This window comes from Nuphar pumila, chromosome 11 (assembly GCF_984573655.1).
Source record: "Nuphar pumila chromosome 11, dmNupPumi1.hap1.1, whole genome shotgun sequence".
In the NCBI taxonomy this organism is placed as follows: Eukaryota; Viridiplantae; Streptophyta; class Magnoliopsida; order Nymphaeales; family Nymphaeaceae; genus Nuphar; species Nuphar pumila.
Genome location: NC_143259.1, coordinates 12,506,729 through 12,520,743, shown reverse-complemented (window position 1 = coordinate 12,520,743; position 14,015 = coordinate 12,506,729). Strand labels below are relative to the sequence as shown.

The following is a 14,015-nucleotide window of genomic DNA, read 5'->3' as shown; positions in this document are numbered from 1 at the left end:
GATTCTTCGAGTTGTTCGTTTTAGGTACTTTTTTGTTTCTTCAGTTAGCAGTCTTTTGTTTTTAGTAGACTTGAAGTCGCTTCCCCTTCTTGATTTTACTGTTCTTCGATATCGTATTTTGTGTGTTGGACAAATAGAGATTTATTTGTTTTTTTCAGACAGCTGATTTGTTTTTCAAAAGACTCTGGATTTGGTGTGTAAGCAGCTATTTCACTAGGATATGGGTTGGGAAGAAGTTTATATAGCAGAAAGCTACACCTGAGAGTTTATATCTAATGGTTTTCTTATGGTGTTTGAGAAGATGCATATCACCAGAAGCAAGACAGAGTATCTTGGTAGCATAGTGACAGCTTTTGAGATTTTGAACCTACTGAATGCAAGTCATTCTGGCTCTTGGTACATCAAGTTTTAGTATTGGAATGTTACTTGTGAACAGAAATTATCTGTCATGCACAAAATGCGTGTTGAAGGTGAGGCTCATTCACCAACATATGATTCTTATCCTACTGGTTGCTAAATGTGTAGAGATAAATTGAGTGAACTGAAAACTGAACTGCTTCAGAGAATTATATATGAGAATGATAATAATTAGGCGCCTCCATTATTTGGTTAGCAAAACTTTCCTCTGTTATATATGAGCATAAAATTCCATTTTGCCTAAATCAGTGTGTATAATATGCTGCTGAATTGATCATTGGCCTATTGTTTTCTTTTAGATATTTATTATGTACATGTAGCATGTGCACTGAACAACAGCCACCACTGAAAACTTTCCTCTGTTATATATGAGCATCAAATTCTATCTTGCCTCAATATGTATAATATGCTACTGAATTGATCATTGACCAATTGTTTTCTTTTACATATTTATTATGTACATGTAACATGTGCAACTGAACACCAGCCACCACGTTAGGTTGGTGATAATATAAATGCCAATGTTAGTATTTATTTTCACAATTCATATTAAAGTGATAGCACACCTGACTGTTTGGTTGTAGTAAGTGAATTCTGTCTTAACAACAGAAATTGGATTGCCTTTTTTTTGGATGATTTATGTAGAGCTTGAAGAAAGAAACATGGTCTTTCTATATTCAAGAGGTAACTCTTTTGGATGTCACTAATTGAAAACACAGAAAGACTCAACATTGGCTAGATTTATTAGTATCTTCCCTCAAGATAACAATCAAGTCACAAGTTGTAGGAAAAACTTAGAAACCATGAGAGATCTAAAATAATTAACCTCAATATGACGTTCAATATAAGGAGTGCTCTCTAATCCAAGCATTTCACTGTAGTTTCCACAGCTCGACCTTTGAGTGGTATATAAAACTATTGCTAAGAATAAAAATGCCATCTGAATTATCAAAGGTTTTTAAGAGATGACTTATTTTGTTGAATCATATTAGTGTGATTCTTGGGATGCTAGCGTTATATTTATATTTCAATTACTTTGTGAATATCCTTATCTTTCAATACCGAGGGTATGTGATTAACCCGTATCTTTCCTCATTGGGTGGGTTCCATTTAGTTACTCATCATGTATTTTTGTGTGTGTGTGACCTGAAGCAATGGTAAAATTAGTGAGAGGTGAGATTTTCCATTGTGGATGTAAGCTATGATGACAAACCACATTAATTATTTTGTTTCTCTTTTCCTTCTCTCTCCTTCATTATTCGGTTGCTCCATTTTAACAAATCTAAATCAGTGAAGGTAAAGGTTGAACAGTCAAGATATGATATTTGAAGCTATGAGCTTTTGCCTGTAAAAGATCTGATTTTCAAACCCTGACCTCAATTATGACTCTTCAGCTTTGTTCTGACCCTTCTCTTTATATACTTCTGTCCAGATTAGGCCATGTAAATCTATGATTTTGTAGTTTTCTTTGGTTTTTGGTGAGACTTTATGTGCATGATCCATCCTCTCAAAGTTCATGGATAAAAGTTTAATTTGGTCTCTAAGATGTAATCCAACCCCAGGGGTCGAAAGAGATGGCTGAATGGTTAAGTTGCACTATCATGATGAGCCTATTAGCTGAATTGTCTTTTTGCTTGTAAAACAATATCTTGCATCTTTCTACTATGTTTTTAACTCATACACGTTGAGTGTTCTTTGTTTCTCATAATATGAGATTAACTCTTGGAATAAAAGCAAATTTGTTGTTAGCATTAAAATTTGGGTTGTCGACTCTGACATACCAAGCAAGTGTTCATCTCACAACTCACTAGTTTCCATAACTATTACATTTGTCTTAAGTTTCTTAATTCTGTTGTTTCATTATCATGGAAACAAATGCCTTTGATCTTTTAGTTTAAAAAGTACATGTGAAAGTTTAGTATCATGCACGAGCTGACACTTGGATATTGCTCATGTTGGGCCAGTTCCTGCATAGACTCCAAGGGAGTCATCATTTTTGGCATTGATTTCAATTTTCAATTGATTTGTTACAGCCAGTAATAGACACCATAGCCCAAAACTTTTGATACAGGTTGACTCTTTCTCTGTGTTTCTTTTTGTCATTTTTCTTTTTTCTTTTTACCCTTTGAAGTTTCAATGATGATTTTTTCTGAATATTGAAATCTACAGGGAAGCATTTCTTGGATCAAGCATAGCCATATCAATACATGGATCCTAAGCTACCTAATTCTGAAGTTTTTGAGGAAGAAACTCGTCAATCACTGATCCAAATCTCACAGTTAGATCCAGTTAAAGGCATAACTTCAAAATTAACATCCAATGATCTGACTCAATCTAATGGTGTGGAGACTGGAAACAGCCGTGAAGCTGAAGAATATAGGATGAAGTTGATATCAATTTCCTATATTTCACCAGATGTCATCAACATACCTTCTCAAATTGAAAGCCTCACTACTTAAGGCTGCAAAGTTGGTAATATGCAGTCTTTTCACTATTTTTGTCTGTGATAAATAAGTGTAAGGCTTCTGTGTGCCCTACATAGCTATTGTGAGTGAGTTGGAGTTCTTTTTTTTATTCATGCATAAAATGTTAGTTTTTTTTGTTCTTCTGTGCTTGTAAATGCAAGTTTTTAAATTATAGCTTCTAAAGTTGTATACTGGAATGCATAGCTTCTGTTTAAATACATATGCAAATCTTGATATCTACATGAATATAGATGTACACGAATTTATAAACTTTACGCAAATATATGGTTGCACACATTTTAATTTTATCCATCAAGTTTTTCCACTGGTTTTTACATATACTAGAATTAATGTGTGCTGTCTACGATAAACGCCACAATAGATAGTGATTTGTCTTGGCTTGCATTGTTTTGAATGAACTTTTGTCTACGAAAATCCATCAGGCATTGAAACCCAACCCGCATCATCTCTCCCCTCCACCTCTAGTTGGCAGCAAGTACATGAGCATGCATACATGTGGCTCGAATGCGAGTCAGGTTTAGTGGAACCAATGAAGTGTTTGTGAGTACTTGGTTTGGTTATGTTAAACATGCTAATATACACACATTTTAACTGGACTCTTGGTTGCTTTTTATTAGAGAGCACGTGCCTTGAGTTGGGTTCAAATGAGCTATGTTAGGACACTTGAGTGACTATAAGGGGTGCTGGTTCTTACCTTGTGAGACCGTAGTTTGAGCCAGTCATAGTGGAGCTTGGGGTTGTTGAGCCTGGTACAAAGTGCATCTAATGTGTAGTTGAACCTATTGTAAATAACACCTAATCACTCATTTATTTTAGTGACCTACCTTGGAGAAAGTAAGAGGTATACTCATCGACTGAAACCTTTTGAGAGCATTGCTACCTCTTGGTCTCTCAGTCGTTAATGTAGGGGGCTGGGGTTGTCAATTTATCCTATGTAGATAGTCAGGCTCTGCAGAGTAGGAATCAATTCCTTGGACTACTATTAAGTTTCTCACTCGGTTAAAGATTACTTCACTAGATGTTTGACTTGGCTCTTCGTATCGATGGGTTAATTAAAAATAAACCCTCATCTGATTGCTGAGTCAGGATTCGGTCTTGAGTGTGTACTCTTCAAGAAAGAAAAGAAAAAATAATGCATTAAATAGGTTCACCAGTGGTTAAATAACTCATTGAATATTGGCATAAATTTCTATACATGTCATGTATAACTTCTAGTTCTTGCATTTATTGGCATACATGAATCCTTTTGATTATTATCTTTAATACTAATGTTATTATGCAGATATATTACTTGATGGTAAAAATGAAATATTGTGGAATCCTGCATGGTTAAATTATTATTGTTTTGATATTTGATTATGTTGACTTTATATGGTATGACATAAGGGTGGCAAAATTTGACTTGACCCGCCAACCCGCTTCTTAGCCGGGTTAGGGTTTGGCTTAAACGGGTTCCTGTCGTAAACAGGTCAACCTGCCTAACCCGTTTATTAAATGGGTCGGGTTCGTGTTAGGGGTATGTCAACCCGCCAACCCGTTTGACACGTTTAATAAACGGGTTAGGCGGGCGGGTCAACTCGTTTACACGAACTCGTCAACCTGCAAGAGAGCAATAGCCAACCCATGTTGCCTGAGCGGCAGCCAGAGGTCACCGGCACCGCCAGCCAGCCGAAAGGCCACTGACGATAGCAACTGTCCCCCATTAGTATCATGATCGAGGTCAAAAGAAGAAAATGTCGGCCAATGCTTGGTGACCCACATCGTTTACCGGCGACCATCCGACAACATTGTGATGGCAGCCTTTGAAAGAGGTCCTTCGAGCCTTCTGTCGATGGCAGCCTGATGGCCGACCATCGTTGAGACCGAAGAGAGGAAAAGCTCCTTCTGCATCTTTGACGATAGCAAACTTCCTTGGCACGACGATGAACCCTGGTGAGACATAGGACATCGCCGGCGAGGCAGTGAGCCCCGACGAGCATCCTATCAGAAAACCCCTTTCCAACAAAAGGGGTTTTTTGTCAGCAGCTACAAAAAAAAACTCGAAAACCCCTATCGACATCGTGTAATTGGGTGCCGACCCGACCCGTTTATTAAACGAGTTAACCGTGTCGTGTCGGGTTACCCGTTTAATAAACGGGTCATGTTCATGTTTGCCACATCCGACCTGTTTAATAAACAAGTTGTGTTCGGGTTGAGGTATTCTGACCCGCCAACTCGTCGACCCGACCCGATTGCCACCCCTAGTATGACATGCTATGATTTATTTGCATTGAGAAAGATGTATGTTTTATGTACTTGTATTCTTTCCATGCTTATGTGTAGTGTGTTTTTCTACTGGATCTGTGGCTAATGCCCCTATATTTTCATATTTCAGGTAACGAATAAGCTAGAAGGCGATGACTAAAGGCTCGCGGTGGCGTCGAGAATGTCACATTCCTTTAGACTTGTTGGATGGACTAACTGATTTTAGTTACATTATTATTTTTCCTTTAGTCTTGTAAACTTTGATATTTGGAAGACTAGTATTTGATTGATTGCAATTTAATTGATGATTTGATTATATTATTTTAGTCTTTCAAGTGTGTGCTGGTAACTGTAATACGCCCAAGGCTGGAACCATTCTTAAAAAGAGTTTTCGTTGTGTTAAAAAAAATTGTGTAAAGGGATTAAAAAAAAATATCTACAATTTTTTGTTTAAAAAATTGGGGCGTTATACTTCTCATTCCTGTGCTAGTCCTGGGTGTGCCATGCTACCTCTGCGGTCTGAATTGTCGCCCTCCTGGTTTCTTCAGTAAGAAACTTCATGGCCAGGTTTGAAGCTCATCTAATGGCTGTAGTCATGGCAACCATATATCTGGTCCAAGACATATGTCGTTCTCGTGCACTAGCCATACTAGACCTTTCCTGAGATGCAGAGTTCGCGATAAAGGATGCTCTCCTTACAACTCATTTTCAAGCTACCATTTAGTCTCTCACTGTTCGCCCACTCACTGACCGAGATCTCTGATGGTGGGACTGATAAGTTCTTTGCTTGTAGGGCTGTGGCTGTCGCCCTTGAGTAGTGTCAGGGTCGTTATGTCAGTATACATCTCTTTTTCTGACTATGATATAAATCAGTGGGGTCGTGGTGTCAACTCTCGCACTATTTGAGTCATTATCTCCATGACTTCAATAGCTATAGCCATCGTCATTGTAACGATAAATTCTTCTCTCCCTACAATTGGTGGCTCAGAAAGTCCTTGCGTCCTAGGGCCTCCATGATTATTGCGCTCGCTAGTTATTTCTAACTACAAAACAACCTAGTCACTATTGTGTTTTTATCGAGTATAGACTTATACTATATTCTATGTCATTGAACTTGTTATGAATGATGTACCTTCTGTGTGAACCTAGCTTTGATACTACTTTGTAATACTCTAATCTGGGATCTCGAGAATCCAAGTTTGGTTGATATTACTTTCTTAAAAAAAGTTCATCATTTATAACATATAAAAATAATAACTACGTGAGTGTTTAATGACAAGAAAATAAAACTAACAAATACTCTACTGCACAGTCGAAGTAGCTGATCACTCGCTGTCTGCGCTAGCATACCTAGAACCTACATTTGTAATTATACAGGAGGTGAGTCTACAACTGAGTAAAACATATTTATAAGTAATAAATGACTTTAACTTACAACTGTAATGAGCTCTAAGCCCCTAATCTGAGTTTAGTTTTCGGTACACCACACAAGGTTTGTATGTTTTAATTTTTTTTTTAACTCTGTCAATCAAACACTCACTCACACCAGGCTATAATACTAGGTCAGTTATACGAGTCATAACGGTATATGAGCATAGCAACCCGATAAAACACCATAATTCTATATTATTGGTCAGACTATGAACCATACACTCTCAATGATCCCCAAATCACTAGGCACTGCAATGAAACAACAAAGGGGGGGGGGGGACCGGTAGCTACCCGGAAGATCAGACTCAAACTCGGAATGTTTCATGCTACATCCTAACCATAATGACTCAACCATACATGGTTGTCTAGAGTCCCACATAATATGTCAATATAACCCTAAGTCATATTTTAAGTTCATTGCATTGAACCTTACTCTTAAGCTCGTGTTTCTGAAATTCCACTAGAGGGGGGGTGAATAGTGAAATATGATAATGATCGATAAAATAAAATAATTAAGCAATAAGGCACAACACATAAAACACAAAAATTATACTGGTTCGGTCAATATCCAGACCTACATCCAGTCCCCAAGCAAACCACTTGAGATTCCACTATAACATCCGAGTTACCGGATAAATAGTACAACACCCTCTTCCCAAGAGGTCTTCTTCTCTCAACAGAGAAGGGACACACCCTCTTCCCAAGAGGTCTTCTTCTCTCAACAGAGAAGGGCAACACCCTCTTTCACAGAGGTCTACTTCTTTAAACAAAGAAGGAGTACAGTGAATAACAGAGTTACAATACTTCCTATAGAACCTTCAGAATGATATGAATGCACGAATGAAGGATTCTAAGAATGTTCTGTTTGTCACTCAGAGGATACTCTTTGTCAAAGAGCTGGACTTGACTTTTTCTCTTTTCTTTCTTTTTCTTTTTCTCTTTCTTTTTCAAGGCTCTCTTTTCAAATCACGAATAGAAATTTTTCTCTTTGTAAGCTCACACGTCTATTTCATTTCATTGTTTGAATAGTTTATTTGTGTGTGTTTATATAGCTTATAAAAAGTAGTCGTTACATTTTGGAATTGTAACTTTTTGAAATGTGAAATGTTAGGTCATTTCAAAAACATCTTTTAGAGAAGTTCGAGAATGCCTTTTTCCATAAAGGTGAAATAGAGGGTACACTAGTCGTTGTAATATTTTAGGTAATACATATTTTATGTAAAAAGTCTATTTCTTACAATAGTACATTGAACGTTGGGTTGTAGTTTTGTCTTTATTCTAATTAATGATTTGAGGTACATTAGTACTTCTTTACTTTAAATGAGTGTAAGTACTATGAGTGCTTTGAGATATTTATTTGTACATAGTCATGTCAAGTGTTTTCTTTATGTTGTGTATTTCAAAGTCTCCAGAGAGAATAAAGACCAAAAGAAGGTCGACATTCTTTGAGAAGGATTTTTAACAAGGATTTGTTACAGAAGGCATTTAATGCTTTGTAGAGAGAATGATGACTTCAAGTAAGTCGACATTCTATGGTTATACAAAAAGGTAACTAGAGTCCTTTTAAAAACATATTTTATTTGTTTTTCTTATGTGTAGCCGATTTATGTTTTTGTCTTCTTCTTGTATTAAGAAACATTTCATTAAAGAAGATAACTAAAGTCTTTTCAAAAACATATTTTATTTGTTTTCTCCATGTAGTCGATGTTATGTTTGTTTGTCTTTTTCCTACATTCTTTTTTTTTTATGTTGTCTTGTATATAGTGTAAGGTACAATGACAAAATGTCTTTTTCATAAAAGGTTGTAAGAAGGTACAATTATTATATGACAAAATATCTTTTTCATAAAAGGTTGTAAGAAGGTACACTTATTGGTTTTCAAAAAGGAGCTTTTTGAAACTATCGTATACTTTTATGATATAGTGTTTATGAATGAGTATGTAATATGCAATATGCAAGTTCCTGAAGGTTCTGTTACATATGACTCTAAAGAAGAAAAAAATCTTCATCTTGAGGTAGCCGATCTCTTCATTTGAACTTTAGGAAAGCATGGCTCATCAAGCTTTTTCTTCAAGGAGTATGATTGCACCATAGTTGTACTTGAACAGGAAGTCTCCATCCTTATTGGGTGAGATATCCTTGCATCAAATACTCGTTAGATTTATGGCAAAACATATTCAGTCATAATATAACATTATTTCAAGAGAACATATTATCATATCATATAAAATCAAATGAGACAGTGTATCATATTATGTGACATCAAACCGAGTTTCTCAACAGTTTCAGTTGTTCTTCCACGAGTACTATCATGAAATAATTACGACAGATCTCACTCTCAATCTTAGAATGACATTATGGTCCATACTTTGTATCATACTAAGCATGCAATGAGGTAAAATCTCTATATCGTTAAATCACCGGTGACCCACTCTCTATGGTGTTTGCACTCTAGTAATGAACTAGGTAGCCTTTTTCACAGGTCGCCACTTTTGAGATTTAAGGGATTAAGCATGCTAATTTCAATATATAATTCAAATGACACGATTAAGTAAAAGAGACTCAAGGTAAATCACAATCTCATCACAATGCATGTTATTTGAAGATTATAACATATATATGTTATAATAAAATAATCTTTTTATAATATGCATGACATATCACGACTCATGTATGCATATAGTCATCTCATTGGAATAAACTCATGCATGATCATTCTATACATATCATGTTTATACTCAAGAGCTACATTTCTTAACATGCTAATATATAACAACAATAATAACATGCAATGCAATATGATTTGTTCACAACTAAGATTACTTATAATATCCCTTACTTCGAATATGAATGTTGTACTCTAGTCGCAATTAAGTATCAAGTGACTCTAACAATATAATTTAATCATCACATAATTATGTTCATATTAATACACACGCCTTTATTATATTTTGATAAAATTATCAAAATACTTCTCTCAGTTTGACTCATCAGGCCTAGATTTTTGTACCCATTATTTGACTAAAATCATAGGACAAGAAGATTATCCTCTATGATACGAGTTCAATGCACTAAACCTCACTCAATTCCGAGTTCGAAGTGCAAAGTTATGCCCATTTTACTTATTCGGATATTGGGTACACACAAGGGTAATTTGGTTATTTCAACTTTTTTGACTTGACCTGACTCATCCTTGGTCAAAACAGGTTTGGTCTAAGTTTAGAGTACTAGGTTTATTGAACCTAGTCTTGACCCGTCTGGGTTTAGTTTAAAACTGAGCTGAATTCTCAAAATTCATAATAAATCATCAACTGGATCCAAATCCAATTTTGATCTAGATCTATAACAGTCAGATTGGATCCAGACTCAGTTATGATCTGGATCCAGAACTGATTCATCCAGCTATGAGTTGGATCCAGATCTAGCTCTTATCTTGATCCAGAACTGTCAGACTGAATCTAGACCCAGTTCTGATATGGATCTAGAACTGATCCAAACAACTATGGGTTGGACCTAGATTCAGTTACTTATTGAATCAAATATTGATCTGTATAATTTCGAAAGGATCCAGACTCAATGTTTTATCTGGATCCAAAACTGATCTATCTATCCTATACCATATCCAGACTCAATTTTTTCTCTGTATCTAGTTAAACTTGGATTAGTTCAGATTGATTTGATCGAACTAGACCAGATACGGTCAGAACCGATTCAAGAATAGAGAACATGTTGGACCCGACTCAGTTTGATTCGGTCAGAACCGGTTCGGTCAATCGAGTCGAGTTTGAAACCGTTGACCATACTTGGTTTGGACTGAACCAGACTGAGTCAGTCTTGGTCAGACCCGACATAGTCTGGGTTCACACTCAGACTGGTTCGATCTGAGCCGATACGATCGAGTCAGACTGGTTCAGTCTGGACCGGTTCGGTCAAACATTTTTTTAACGATCTGGGTCGCGCCCAAACCGACCTAGGGCTCAATAGCTGGGTATAAGGCAGAAATGGCACAACCCCTTTATGACCTTCTCCCTCTTTGCGGTAGAGGTTGACAACCCTCTCTCTCTTTCTCGGCAACAATGGCTGCCGGTTTTTGTTGTTTGCTCTTTTTTTTTTTCTATAACGTGCTGGCAGCCTTCTAAACGAACGAAAAGAAAGAAGAAGAAACAATGTGTACCTGCGATGGTCGCCAGCGGTGTGCTATGGTACTCTCTCTCCCCCCCTCTCTACAACTCTCTTTCTCATTTTCTCATTTTTCTTCTTCTCCGGCTCTCTCTCGCTCTCTATGTATTAAGGGGGGTGGGGGGTGGAGGAGGGCGTGGCGATTGAGGGAGACGGTTGGGAAACCGTCTTCCTCTTTCGTTGGCCCCTTTTTTTTACCTTCCCCACTCGATGAATTCGTCAGGTGGTTTTACATGAGTTTTCTTAAAAAATACTTTGTTTAAATATAAACTTTTGTATTTTAAAAGCATCTCTCAAAATAACACATTTTTTTGGCTGATTTTTTGAAAAAGACAGTTTCAGCTGTTTTTTTTTTTTATTTTCATTTTCAAAGTTTTATCTAAAGGAACATGTTCTAAATGGAGTTTTGCAAACTGTGGGCCTGATACATTCCCCAGCTCGCCATGGGGACTTTTGAAATGAGTGGGCAAGGTGAACTAGGCAAGGCCACCCCTATGTCCCATGAACAGCAATTCGGCTTGCACGGGGGCACTCATGGATACGTATGCAAATCCCCCCCTTGGGCCCTATCACAGATATGAGATGAAGGAATACCAGGTAGGAAATGTTCATCGCTTGATGGAAAACCTTTGATACAGCACCTGTTAGTAGAATATTTGGTATACTCATTGAATACCAAACTAAACCCATAAACCTGCAAATTCTAGATGTAATTGTTGTAAGTCCAATCTTGGCACAATTTAGATCCCATGAAATGCCATCACTCAGCGTTTAACAGCATGCTCTAGTTTAGTGAATCTTGAAACTGGCGTATAATTGGTCCCAAGTCCAAATTGCTCAACTTGAAGCATGAGAGATACCAAATGGGACTTCTCAATGGCCTCTTGGGATCTAATGAAAAAGTTGATTGCTCAACTAACGAATTTTATGCATAGTGCATTGTCTTACTGGGGACAGCCAAAATGTCTTTCATGTTATTAGTTTGTCTCCAAACCCCACATTACAAGACCAGTGGTCTAGTGTATTTAATTTTTCACATAAAGGAAACTTAATGCAAAAAGGGCATTTCTCTTATTTCCAAAAGAGGTCACTTTTTTTTTTTTACCAACCGGGTGCTCCGCTTGTCTGGCAGGAGCAGTCAGTGCACTCACAATGGTATAGTTGTATAACTGGTAGGGGTCTGCCTAACCCCAGCTTTCTCTCTCGAAAAAAGGTCATTTTTTATGCAGCGACGTTGGCATGCAGCTCCGCTGTTGATGACCATCCATCTCAACATTTTTGAAGATGGACACCACACCGATCTCGAGAAAGACGCTGCATATAGTGTGAACACTTCAAGATCTCATGTCTGTCCATCTAGTTGGCATATCAATGTTCATGAACAGGAAGCAAGCCAATAATGAGGCCTTTAGTTTTCCTCAATGTCCAAAAAACTACGCCAATACAAGTTTAACTATCTCTGTTTAAAGTTAGAAGTGTTCAACTAGCTTAAATTATTAATGGAGCATTAAAAAATTGTATTATTGAAAGTTTGTTGTTATTTTTAAGTGTTGAAAGTAACTTTGCAAAAAAAAAAAGAAGAAGCTACCTAACTACTTTGTTTTTTGTAGATCTTGGTTCATTCTTGCATGATACAGTATAAATGCTGTTTTGTTAATGTAAGGAGTTGACCACACTTCTAACTTTAGGCTGAAACAGGTAGGACATGAATCCATTACCCATCTAAACCATCTTCAATTTTTAAGGGCGACGTTGATTATATTAGCATTCATAAAAGGATATGGATGTCAGATGCACTGCGTGATTATATGGATATAGACTTGGAGACAAGAAATATTGGCCGAAATTCTAACCGAATCCATATCCACCTATATCTCACATCTTTTGCATTATTACATATACAGTTATGCAATATATGAAGTCGAATATGGTTTCACCTAATTGGTTATGAAAGTGTATAACCAATCTGTATCCACATCCTTCTTTCTTATAGGGATGTGAATGTGGACTGTACCGGGCCTGAACCCATTCATATATGATCCAGTTTTGGCACTAAATATGGGTTCACAAGATGTGGTTCTGATATAGAGATCATGATGCTTGCCCTACTATTTGGAACTTCTGATGAAGTCACAGATCCATCCGGTCTAGGACTACTGTCAAAGAGATTTATAGTCAATGCTAAGCCATGATCCTAATGGTAGAAAACAGGCTTCCTATATGATAAAAATTGTTTTCCCCATTTGCTTTCAATTCCTTTTCATGGTGTTTCCTTGTGACCCCATAATAAGGCTTCATATTTTCATTCACATCACTTTCATGTCTCATTTTCACTTTGGCTTGGCTTTTAGATTTGCACTATAAGATAACCTATTATCCACTAAAAACTAAAATAAAATTAGCAAAAAATATAGAAAATAACCGTGAATAGTCAATTCAAGCTCAGAACCCCTTGAAAAGTCTCTGTAGCCACTGTCTATAGGAAAAAAAAAACTTAATCTTAAGATGTACTTAATATAGATTCAGCAACCAACTTAAATCCAAATATCAAAATGGATCGAAATGGATCCTTTGAATTTTGAACCCAATTGCGTCTCACCCCCAATCTGTGTCAAACTCATAGCAAGAGCAGCCACTGCTCTTGAAGTTTCTTTTAATATTTCAGTTGAGAGAGAGAGAGAGAGAGAGAGAGAGAGAGAGAGATGTCAGGGGTAGGGCTGGTGAATATATAGAACAGCTCGTGACTCGGCTAGGTTCAGTTAGTTCGTGATCATTCAGTTGGCGAGTCGACCTACATGCAACTCATTTATTTTAAACAAGTTGACCCCAAACACATGGCGATCAGATCGGCTCGGCTGGTATATATAAGATGCATGAAAAATACACATGTAAAATATGAATTATTAAGCTTAATATATAATATATATATTTTAAGTGCAATATATAAAAATATATATATTCTATATAAAAAAACATGAATAATTTTTTTACGCAAGCCAGCTTGTGTTCAGCTTGTCTATTCATGGATGAGCTGAGCTTGAGCTCAGCTCCACTAAACACAAGCACAAGCTGACTCACGAGCTTGGTTTAGTAGTAAATGAGCCGAGCTTAAACATGCCCTGTTCAGTTAGTTCATTTTGTTTACCAGCTCTAGTCTAGTTAGGGGACGTAAAACATACATACAAAAAGTGACAGGTCCTATTCAGTGGGACCTTCCAGCTAATTTAAAAAGACGTCATATCCTGTGTTTGGCGTTTT

General features: G+C 36.8%; 1 long non-coding RNA gene across 1 annotated transcript; it reads left to right on the top strand.

The window, feature by feature from the left end:
- Positions 1-2,403: 2,403 nt before the first annotated feature.
- Positions 2,404-5,465, top strand: LOC149821993 (uncharacterized). Its single transcript, XR_016426187.1, has 3 exons — positions 2,404-2,488; positions 2,587-2,889; positions 5,278-5,465. It is a non-coding gene; the product is annotated as an uncharacterized LOC149821993 (long non-coding RNA).
- The last annotated feature ends 8,550 nt before the right edge of the window (positions 5,466-14,015 follow it).